Here is a 12,969-nt window from a genome sequence, read left to right on the forward strand (position 1 = left end):
GCCACGTGTGATATTCCTGGATGTGGCTGCCAGTATTTTATCTTGCTAGAAGCTCGCCTCGATGCAGCTTGATACACGTGAAGTAGCATATGGTACAAAAGTGGATTGAGGTACAAGCGACTGGTGGTACAGTGTGAACCAGTCCTGTGGGGAGTCCGCCAATTGTAGTGCACTTGCTGTCGATTAGTTGGCTCAAGTTCTGGTGCTAGGCGCCAAAACGTCTAACTTTTATTAATTATTTGTATACTTTCCATTGTATTTAACCCAGTTTTTAGTATGGCAATCTCTCACCCTACGAGTCTATCATTTTTATTTATTAAATATCGCTAGTTTTGAGAAACATAAGAGTAACGACTTTGCAACAGAAGTGCTTCAGACACCTTCGGGTCGCTTTGGCGCGCCTCGGAAACAAAGTACTTCGGCTGCGCTAGTCACTCTGTTTCGTGCGTTCTGGAGGGCCGGAACGTGTCTCAGTATCGTGTGTTATTTAGATGTGAATATGTAATAGTCACTCTGTTTCTAATGTTCTTCAGAGCCGGACATGCTGTACTCGATATCGGGCGTAACTTAGTTGTGAGTATGTAATACTCAATCCGTCTAGAGCGTATCGGAGAGCCGGACATGTGTATCATATTTCGGACGTTCGATGGAGAAGTTACCATACAATTAACAAAGCTACGTCGAGTGTTGTAAGAGACAGTGTCCACGTGTGAATATTTGAATAATAACCAAACAACACACTAGTCTGATGTTACATCGTTGTTAACAGTCTTATGCAGGCTTTCGTTTAACAAATATGTTTATGGGGATGTGTAAGGCATTTTACAGTAGGCATAAATGTGTGCATTATCTGAAAGAAAATCAGAGTAGGGATGTGGCACGTGATGCATTAGAGGCGCAATCCTGCGGAAGTCGCAGTTGATTTGAATACTTACAAGAGCAGATACCTACCGGTTGCTGCCACAGAATGGAGGCCGGTCCGGCCTCCGGCACTGAAGCCACATCCAACCTATTACACACCTGTTATTATAGTACTGTGTTTTTTATCTATATAATGTTAAAGTTAATTTTTGGACTCCCGAAAGGCCTTGAGGAGGGAGTGTAGAAAACTTAAAATATGTTTATGTTTTTAATTCTATTTTTGTGCGGCTTTTGTATTTATTTATTTGGCAAAAGGTAATTTCTGAACTTTTCCTTCTTACTATGTTTGTCATGAGGGAAAACATTTTCAGGTGTGCAGTGGGGTACAAGGTCTGTCTCGTCTAAAATCAATGATTGATGAAAGATCACATACAACAAGTACATTAATATTCAAGTCACTTTTTGAAATTTGCTCTTGTTTTTATTTTGGCTTTATCATTTGTGTTATGTCTCACTTGTTACACATGTCATTTAAATGTTTATTTTGTGTTAATACCATTTACTCCGTTGTACTAAAAAAACTAGATTTGCTGAATGCTTGGATAGAATTTATCACGGTTATGTCCCTGTGGGAGATTGAATGTGAAAGATTGGGCAGGGGTAACAAAATCCCAGAGGCAGACAATGCTCAATGTTCAATGACATTATACTTTGGTTAGGGAAAGCAATCACCTCTGACCTCAGCTCGGTGTGAATAATTTACTTACATGTCTGTATGACCTTTTAACTGCTCAGTCACTGTATTTATGCCCAGGGGTGTATGTCAAAGACCTGAGGGTCTACAGGAAAAATTGTGCCACCCAGTAAAATCACAAACCGTTTTCTGGCATGCAGTAGTATGTATATGAGCCCGAACTGAATGAGGTCAAGACAGGTTTTGGTATTTTTTGGTTTTTGGTTGGAAAAGCTGTCGTGGTCCGGCATGTCATTCTCAAAGACCGAGTTAGAGTGTCATAATTTCTTCTGCTCCATGTCACACTAATCTCTCTATTGAAGTGTGATATCCCCATACAGAAATTATTGGATAACGGGGAGGTAGTGTGAGGTGGCACGGCACTCTCTCACTTTACCAACATTGTCAATCAGATTAATATTCATATTTTCGGTCAGCATCTTGGTGTTTCCTAGTACTACATTTGGTCCGTGTGGTTTATGAGTTTTCTACATGAGGAAATTGTGTGCACAATGTTCATATAACTGCATGGGCAAACTGTAGGGAACTTGCACCTGAGGTGCCATACTGGAGGTTGTGGAGAACAGTGAAAGAGATGGAAAGGAGAAGAGGGAGAGAGATGGACTGCAAACCATAAATTATGAGTCCAGCAAACCTGGCCCTACGAGTGGTCCTGGGAAACTGCGCTCTGTGTATGGTATCTGCAGAGCGACTTCTGGTCATAGCACTCCACTCTTTCTGCTTAGGGTCAGAGCAGGAGGGTGTCGGCTCGCAAAACATTCTACCTGGGCCAGGCAGCAGCCAGCTGCAAAGATGGCCAGTTGGTGGAAAATGGGTGGAGAAAGCCATTTAAGAGAGACTGCTGTAAACGGAGCCTTTGAGCGAATGGTGGAAAGGTCATAAAACTCTGTGCATTCTCATGTTAGAATCTGGGATGATAAAGACAGAGTGGCTGGTGCACTTGATCAGTGGAGGCAAGAAGTTCCCAGGTTATTTTAGGGAGCAGTAGTGCCTGCACTGTTCGCAATATTTAGAGAGATACATTGTGAAGTAGTTACCTAAAACCAAATCGATGATGTCTTTAAATTACTTTGTTGGACCTAGACGTTTCCAGTTCATAACTGTATATGTGTCACTAAGTGGCTGCAGTACATTTTTGAGACCATCTTGGATAAAATTCCTTTGGTTTTTCTTGCGTGCTGCTTTAAATATCTTCTCATCCACCACTGTCATCAGAATTTGATGGTCAGAAATGATGTTATCATGGTAATTTGATGATGTTCTGGTATTTCATATGTAACAGTCGGATGTATTACGTTATGGTGATGTCATGCTAATGATTTTATTTCTACTAGCGTAGATTATGGTAACTACAGCGATGGAGGAATGGTAGTACAACCATCTGTTTAGTTTCCAGCAGGAACGGTGGTGCTAGTTGCGTTCCTGCATTGTGTGGCCGCTAATGGTCATGATCATCTGTATAATTATGCAGTTATGACTGAAATAGATAAACAGTTTTAGATAACTGTTAGCGTCAAGTCACATGAGCAACACAACAATTTCTGGGCAAAACTCTTACGCCTTTTTTTACAGATCCACCTAATATCAATTCTGCTACTGAGTAAGACTGTGTCTTTAAGATACGCATTGACAATGTTGACTTATGATCACAGTAGACTATACAAGAGCACAGATCGCTGCACTTTTCGACATCCTAAGAAAGTAACGAAGAATTTCAGTTGCTATGCAAAATGGCAATTATAAAAGTCGAGGGGCATGAAAGGGAAGCAGTGGTTGGGAAGGGAGTGAGACAGAGTTGTAGCCTATCCCCGATGTTATTCAATCTGTATATTGAGCAAGCAGTAAAGGAAACAAAAGAAAAATTCAGAGTAGGTATTAAAACCGATGGAGAAGAAATCAAAACTTTGAGGTTCGCCGATGACATTGTAATTCTGTCAGTGACAGCAAAGGACTTGGAAGAGCAGCTGAACGGAATTGACAGTGTCTTGAAAGGAGGATATAAGATGAACATCAACAAAAGCAAAACGAGGATAATGGAATGTAGTCGAATTAAATCGGGTGATGCTGCCGGAATTAGATTAGGAAATGAGACACTTAAAGTAGTAAAGGAGTTTTGCTATTTGGGGAGCAAAATAACTGATGATGGTCGAAGTAGACAGGCTATAAAATGTAGACTGGCAATGGCAAGGAAAGCGTTTCTAAAGAAGAGAAATTTGTTAACATCGAGTATAGATTTAAGCGTCAGGAAGTCGTTTCTAAAAGTATTTGTATGGAGTGTAATCATGTATGGAAGTAAAACGTGGACGATAAATAGTTTAGACAAGAAGAGAATAGAAGCTTTCGAAATGTGGTACAACAGAAGAATGCTGAACATTAGATGGGTAGATCACATAGCTAATGGGGAGGTATTGAATAGAATTGGAGAGAAGAGAAATTTGTGGCACAACTTGACTAGAAGAAGGGATCGGTTGGTAGGGCATATTTTGAGGCATCCAGGGATCACCAATTTAGTATTGGATGGCAGCTTGGAGGGTAAAAATCGTAGAGGGAGACCAAGAGATGAATACACTAAACAGATTCAGAAGGATGTAGGTTGCAGTAGGTACTGGGAGATGAAGAAGCTAGCACAGGATAGAGTAGCATGGAGAGCTGCATTAAACCATTCTCTGGACTGAATACCACAACAACAACATGTAAAATGTACCTACCAGGCCCACTCCAGTGTCGATTGAAGATCAACGAACTATGCTTTTCGTATCGTTTTGGGATGTAAACCTAACTGTACTTTGGTTAAGACTAGGGTTTTTTTTTCCTTTCGTCAAGCTTTAGAAGTCAGTTGTGTAATTGCTAAGGCATCTGCCTATGCAGCAGTTTTGTATTACTTTTTTGCACGATATAGAGTCTTAATAAACCTTTTGGAGGCTGACAAACTACACTTTTCACATGACCATCAGAAGACGTTCGTTGACGTTATACTTACTGAGCTGATCATGGAACATAGCCTACGCTACCAGTCTATCGCTGCCCAAGTCGTACAGCATGGTGAGTCTAGCGTTTTGTTTAAATGCTGTCGCCCCTCGCGCTGATATCACATAGAGTAGGACGACAATAGCATTTAGAGCACCCAATACCTTGATGTCTAGAACTCAACACATTCTAGATACCAGCGGCCCATATTTTGCTAGAGATGGTTGGTTCAAATGGTTCTGAGCACTATGGGACTTAACATCTGAGGTCATCAGTCCCCTAGAACTGAGAACTACTTAAACCTAACTAACCTAAGGACATCACACACACCCATGGCCGAGGCAGCATTCTAACCTGCGACCGTAGCGGTCGCGCGGTTCCACACTGTAGCGCCTAGAACCGATCGGCCACTTCGGCCGGCCGCTAGTGATGGGAAGATATGTTTAAGGAAAGTTTTGTAGATCTTAATGTTCGTTATCTCTAGTAACGCGATTTCACGGTAACGAACCACTATACACCGTTGTTATTTATTTAACGATCTGAACATTCATCTTGCATAACAGTAAAAGTTTTGATAACTCAAATGATTTGCATCATAGTGTAAGGACCCACTCCTCCCTACGAAATTCACCTATAATGGGCCAGAACTATAGGCAGCAGCTACGCCCACAGACTTCAGTACCATGTGCTAATTACACCTATGTCGTTACTTACAATTCTTAACTAGTTCCTGCAACTGTAAGACAAATGTGCAAACTTCCATAATCATAATAACACTATTACACAAATTTCAAACCCCCCCAAAAAAGGTTAAAATGGCTCTGAGCACTACGGGACTTTACTTCTGAAGTCATCAGTCCCCTAGAACTTACAACTACTTAAACCTAAGGCTGGCTCTGAGCACTATGGGACTTAACATCTGTGGTCATCAGTTCCCTAGAACTTAGAACTACTTAAACCTAACTAACCTAAGGACATCACACACATCCATGCCCGAGGCAGGATTCGAACCTGCGACCGTAGCAGTCGCGCGGTTCCGGATTGCGCGCCTAGAACCGCAAGACCACCGCGGCCGGCTAAACCTAAGGCCATCACACACATCCATACCCGAGGCAGGATTCGAAACTGCGACCGTAGCGGTCGCGCGGTTCCAGACTGTTTCCAAATCCACATTAATGAAAGCAGTAATTGCGAAATAAATCTAGTAACTATTGTTTGGCCACGATAACTTGACGATTCCGCTAGTGCTGCCCGAAGCGGAGAAAATTGGCACTACTTGAAATATATTCATTTGTCTCCGAGTGCTGCCAACGTCAAGCTGCCCCTAGATGCGAAGTATCCGTTAGCGAGGAACTTCTGTAAGCACTTTCTCGAGTCACCGGGTAAGTTCATTTCAGTAGCTTGCTGCAAGTACTTATTCCAGAAATTCAGTTATTCTTAAAAACCAAAGCAGTCTCCACTGCCATTGCATTATTATTAAGGAATAAAAATCGTGACGAAACACAAACTAAAAAATAGAAAAATGTTAGAGTAGCACATATTGATGTTACCAAAACACTCTTTTCAATGAACTTAAGTTAGAGGACTTCATTTAGATTGAAAGCTTTGGCGATGTATGCAAATTTCCAACATCTCTTGCCTATTGTGTAATCAAATATTCGAGGAAACAACATGCGGCGCGGGATCTCACCAAGAGATTAACTAAAAGACAGTCTTCGGTTTTTGCAAGTAGTATTTACTACTTTTATCACAAATCTAATGCATTTCTGTACACGGTAATATTAGGAAGTCAAATAAAATCTAAATACGCCTGTACTGCCATTCTACTTTCTCTTCTGATGAAACAAATTGATTTGTAAACTCATTTCACACTTACTTAACTGGTGGTTGCCAATTACTTGTTTAGGGCTTCCAGCGGTACGTTTTTTTCGGTCGATTTGTCAATGTGCCATTCTCCTCTTCGATACTGATATTTTCGCACCGGTACTGAAAACACACAAATTCGATAAGTTAGAGAGAAACTCCAACAAAATGACAAATTCGGCAAGGACTTGCAGCAAGATGCGAGAAGCTGGTACAACGTTTTACCCTGCAGCGGAGTGTACGCTTTTTGAACCTTCCTGAGAAACGAAAACTCTGTACCGGCTGGAGACTCGAATCTGGGAAGCCGGTTTGGCACACAGTTTTAATTTGTCAGGAAGTTTCATGTAAGAAACTGTTTCAACTTACCTGTGAACTTCTTCAGGTTGAAACTGGCTGACGTCGAAGGGGGAGGGGGGGGGGAAGTGTGAGGAGTGGTTTGCAGATATGGTGGTTCGTAATACTCTGTGACTGTATGGATAATGTGCCATACCACAAGTTCGACAGAATGCCTAATAAATTTGATTTCAGGATTTCGATGTCAGAGGGGTTGCGAACAGGCAAATAAACTGCAACGACTCAACGAGGAAGGCTAAACTGATATCTAAGAAAGATACAAGTCCACAGAATAGTCCGTTTACCACCCTACAACTTCGATCTAAAGCCGATAAAATTGCCATGGAACAAAATAAAATAATTCCACGAAGAACAAAGTCACTTTTGATTTGTCGAGGTAAAGACTGCAGAATCTTGTTAATGCTGCTTTCCTTTCAGTTACTGCACAGAACTGGCAAGGTTACTGCAGAAAAGGGCAGCAGCTGGAGAAAGTGTGTTGGACACGAGATGCAGTAACGGAAATGGTCATCGATAAAGATACCATGAATACCACGCTCTCAAGTGATGATGATCATCCTGAATCGAACAAAAACGACAGTGAGCTTTAGTGAACAGCATTTTTGACAGTTCTTTCAGGGACAGTTAATTACACTTCGTAAACATTCGCATCCACCAGAGACTAAAAGAGCTCACTTTCTGTGACCTGCCACTCCCATTGATCGGCTTTACAGGACAGGACGACTGTTGGAAATAGTAACAACTAGGAACTGTCAAAGTGTGTAAACAAGTAACTATGTTGAACATATTGTGTAGGTATGTAGTTTTGTATGTATCTTTTTTATATATTCACTTCAAGAACGAGATAAATTTGATGGAGTATCCACTTAATTCGTTTACAAAAGAGGGTATGCACCTATAATTTACACTACTGGCCATTAAAATTGCCACACCAAGAAGAAATGCAGACCATAGACGGGTACTCATTGGACAAATATATCATACTAGAACGGACATGTGATTACATTTTCATGCAATTTGGGTGCATAGATAATGAGAAATCAGTACCCAGAACAACCACCTCTGGGCCGTAATAACGGCCTTGATACGCCTGGGCATTGAGTCAAACAGAGCTTGGATGACGTGTACAGGTACAGCTGCCTATGCAGCTTCAACGCGATACCACAGTTCATCAAGAGTAGTGACTGGCGTATTGTGACGAGCCAGTTGCTCGGCCACCATTGACCACACGTTTTCAATTGATGAGAGATCTGGAGAATGTGCTGGCCAGGGCAGCTGTCGACATTTTCTGTATGGAGAAAGGCCCTTACAAGATCTGCAACATGCGGTCGTGCATTATCCTGCTGAAATGTAGGGTTTCGCAGGGATCGAATGAAGGGTAGAGCCACGGGTCGTAACACATCTGAAATGTAACGTTCACTGTTCAAAGTGGCGTCAGTGCAAACAAGAGGTGACCGAGACGTGTAACTAATGGCACCCCACACCATCACGCCGGGTGATACGCCAGTATGGTGATGAGGAATACACGCTTACAATGTGCGTTCACCGCGATGTCGCCAAACACGGATGCGACCATCATGATGCTGTAAACAGAACCTGGATTCATCCGAAAAAATGACGTTTTGCCATTCGTGCACCCAAGTTCGTCGTTGAGTACAGCATCACAGGCGCTCCTCTCTGCGATGCAGCGTCAAGGTTAACCGCTAACCGCAGCCATGGTCTCCGAGCTGTTAGTCCGTGCTGCCGCAAACGTCGTCGAACTGTTCGTGCAGATGGTTGTTGTCTTGCAAACGTCCCCATCTGTTGACTCAGGGATCGAGACGTGGCTGCACCATCCGTTACAGCCATGCGGATAAGATGCCTGTCATCTCGACTGCTAGTGATGCGAGGCCGTTGGAATCTAGCACGGCGTTCCGCATTACCCTCCTGAACGCACCGATTCCATATTCTGCTAACAGTCATTGGATCTCGACCAACGCGAGCAGCAATGTCGCGATAGGATAAACTGCAATCGCTATAGGCTACAAACGACGTTTATCAAAGTCGGAAACGTGATGGTACGCTTTCTCCTCCTTACACGAGGCATCACAACAAAGTTTCACTAGGCAGCGCCAGTCAACTGCTGTTCGTGTATGAGAAATCGGTTGGAAACTTTCCTCACGTCAGCACGTTGTAGGTGTCGCCACGGGCGCCAACCTTGTGTGAATCCTCTGAAAAGCTAATCATTTGCATATCACAGTATCTTCCTCCTGCCGGTTAAATTTTGCGTCTGTAGTACATCTTCGTGGTGCAGCAATTTTAATGGCCAGTAGTGTAACATGCTGTATATGCAGGTATACAAAAATCCCACCTCCAATTTGTTACATGCTAATAATCAACTCACGCAAATCTAATGTAATTTTTATTACAAACTATTTCTCGTATATTTATGAAGACGGAATATGACTCGATTCTAACACACTTCGAGGCAGTACAGTGAGCGAGCACTAATTTGCAACTTTTTGGCAATAAAAGCTGTGTGCCGGACCGGCGCTCCAACGTGGAACATACACCTCCGACTGAGGTGTCTGCTTGTTTCGAGCTGTGTGTGTGTTTCTAGCGGGAGACAGGGGGCTTCGACGACTGTCGTCTGACGCGTCACCGAGCTGAGCGCTGATTGCAGCAGAGAATTTTGCAGCGATGTGCAAAGTCCAGCAGTGAAGTGGGTGGCGGCTAGCTTATCGCTAATTGCGGTAAATGGCACGGCTGATAAGGCGCGGCGCGCAGAGTGTCCCATTACGGGAGCAGGCCTGGCAGGCTGGTTGCAACGCCGGCCACGTGGCGGCGCGGCTGACGCAACAGAGCGACACCTTTGCCGCCGGCTTCCCGGTCGTCAACCCAGAATCCCTCCCTTCAGCGACACGGCGACGCTGACACTGAAGCGGCAGACACGTGGCCGTGATGACGTGGCGCGCGACATGGCGTTGACGCAAGAATGCACACCGTTTACCCGGCTGCAATAGCGCAGTCTCCCAGTGGCCCACTCAAACGCCCCTGCTGGACATTAAATTACAGCGCCGTGAAGGCGGCGTGCAACGGCGTCAAATTGGCGCGAACTGTACCTCGAGGTTGTTGTTGTGGTCTTCAGTCCTGAGACTGGTTTGATGCAGCTCTCCATGCTACTCTATCCTGCGCAAGCTGCTTCATCTCACAGTACTTACTGCAGCCTACATCCTTCTGAATCTGCTCAGTGTATTCATCTCTTGGTCTCCCTCTACGATTTTTACCCTCCACACTGCCCTCCAATACTAAATTGATGATCCCTTGATGCCTCAGAACATGTCCTACCAACCGATCCCTTCTTCTAATCAAGTTCTGCCACAAACTCCTCTTCTCCCCAATTCTATTCAATACCCCCTCATTAGTTTTTGTGCTCTACCCATCAAATCTTCAGCATTCTTCTGTAGCAGCACATTTCGAAAGCTTCTATTCTCTTCTTGCCTAAACTATTTATCGTCCGTGTTTCACTTCCATAAATGGCCACACTCCATACAAATACTTTCAGAAACGACTTCCTGACACTTAAATCTATACTCGATGTTAACAAATTTCTCTTCTTCAGAAACGCTTTCCTTGCCATTGACAGTCTACATTTTATATCCTCTCTTCTACGACCTTAATCAGTTATTTTGCTCCCCAAGTAGCAAAACTCCTTTACTACTTTAAGTGTCTCATTTCCTAATCTAATTCCCTCAGTATACCCCGAGTTAACTCGACTACATTCCATTATACTCGTTTTGCTTTTGTTGATGATCATCTTATACCCCCCTTTCAAGACACTGCCCATTCCGTTCAACTGCTCTTCTAAGTCCTTTGCTGTCATCAGCGAACCTCAAAGTTTTTATTTATTCTCCATGGATTTTAAAACCTATCCCGAATTTTCTTTTTTTCCTTTACTGCTTGCTCAATATATAGATTGAATAACATTGGGTAGAGGCTACAACGCAGTCTCACTCCCTTCCCAACCACTGCTTCCCTTTCTTGGCCCTCGACTGTTATAACTGCCACCTGGTTTCTGTACAAATATTAAATAGCCTTTCTCTCCCTGTATTTTACCCCTGCTACCTTCAGAATTTGAAAGAGAATATTCCAGTCAACATTGTCAAAAGCTTTCTCTAAGTCTTCAAATGCTATAAACGTAGGTTTGCCTTTTCTGAATCTAGCTTCTAAGATAAGTCGTAGGGTCAGTATTGCCTCACGTGTTCCAGTATTTGTACGGAATCCAAACTGAACTTCCCCGAGGTCGGCTTCTACTAGTTTTTCCATTCGTCTGTAAAGAATTCGTGTTAGTATTTTGCAGCCGTGACTTATTAAACTGATGGTTCGGAAATTTTCACATCTGCCAACACCTGCTTCCTTTTGGATTGGAATTATTATATTCTTCTTGAAGTCTGAGGGTATTTCTCCTGTCTCATACATTTTGCTCACCAGATGGTAGAGTTTTGGGGCGTTCAGAAATGATTTATAACAGCGTTGTTTTACCAATAGCGTTCAAACTACTTGCAGGACGATGAACTGATTGTAGCACATTACTCAGATGCTAGCTGGCAGTTATGAACAGTGTATATAGTGAAACGACACCGCTTGTTTGTTGTAGGATAGAGGAAGCCATGGACACGATGGAAGGCGACTATAATAGACGAAGATAGACAAAGATAGACCATACATTTTTGTGGAAGGAACGTTTACCTAAGGTCCTTGGTCAAGAAGCTCCTCCACAATAGTTTACAACTGGATGGCTGAGTTGGCTGGGGCCAATCTGCTCGCAAGATAGTGAGTACTGGTCATCCATTAACATCGTTGTCTTCGGACAAACACTGTGGTCGTGTCTCAGTTGATTATGTCTGATAGGCACATAACGGTTGGTTAAATGGAATGGCAGACAAGCCTCGGCCGCGCAACCCTGCATTCCATTACTCATGAGATTTGGATGTGAAAAAGGTTCCACGGGACCTGACACAGGCCCAGAAGGAGAACAGAGTTCAAGTCCATAGCCGACTATTGGAAATGAAGAATGAAGATCTAGATTTTTTGCAGAAACTGGTGATCTCTAACGAATCATGGTGTCACTATGAGCCCAATTTTGATGGAAGTGGAAGACTGGGTACTTAACTGCCGAAGCTAAATTGAATGAAATCTCTTTACTTCTGTAAAGAGTTCCAAATAATAAAAATATCAAGCTCTTTAGAATGGCAGACACCCGCTGGATGATGGGAAGATGGACGGCGCCTTCTCGACCCGCTGGCGGAATTCTGAATCTCGGTCGAATCTCAGGGAGCCATCCCGCATGGCCGGTTGATGAGACTTGAAGGTGGCCGAAACTGCATCGCGCTGCGGCAGAATCCCTCAGTCTACCACCTCCACTGCTACTTTCGTCTTGCAAGGAACGTACCACAAACTAAATATCTGGCGCTAAACACGACGACAACAACAACAAAACTTAAAAAAAGGGTTTAAAATTTAATATCTTCCTTTAAACAGTACGAGTGTACCCGTTAGTCCTCTGCTCTGCGAATCCAACACTACTATATGTTTATGTATCACACACCTGAAGGGCGGCAGGCAGCTTAAATACCAGGTATTAATTTTATCAATCAAACAACATAAACTGCAGGAGAAACTTTAGCAACAAAACTTAAAATTTGTCATACTTTAAAAAACGCTTGGGCTGTCCAAACTCATAACTGTGCTCAAATACAAATAAGTTACTGCCACACAGGCTGTCCAGTACGCCCACAGAATCACAAAATCAACTACAGACGCCTATAAACTTAACCATAACTGGACGTGGCCACGCAAGCAAGGGTAAACACCGGAAGGCTTTAGCACAACTCACCCCAGGGAGCTATGCGGAGCAACTCAAGTAAGACAGTGCGACCGTACCAAGATCAGTACTTACGATCACACATTCCCATTTAAATTAATTAAACTGCTAACTAATGTGGTGCAGCACAGCACTATTCTACGCAAGCCAAGAGCCCCACTTCACCCATGTACTCCGCAATAACAATCGCCACGAAAGGCGAAAACACAACATTGTAAAAGCCTTTAACATCAACTCAGGAAAATCGATAACAATGAAAACAAGACAAGTGCTCTCACCACCCCCAGCACTGTCAGCCCACGACACCTCA

Source organism: Schistocerca cancellata, chromosome 6, assembly GCF_023864275.1.
Source record: "Schistocerca cancellata isolate TAMUIC-IGC-003103 chromosome 6, iqSchCanc2.1, whole genome shotgun sequence".
NCBI classification, from domain to species: domain Eukaryota; kingdom Metazoa; phylum Arthropoda; class Insecta; order Orthoptera; family Acrididae; genus Schistocerca; species Schistocerca cancellata.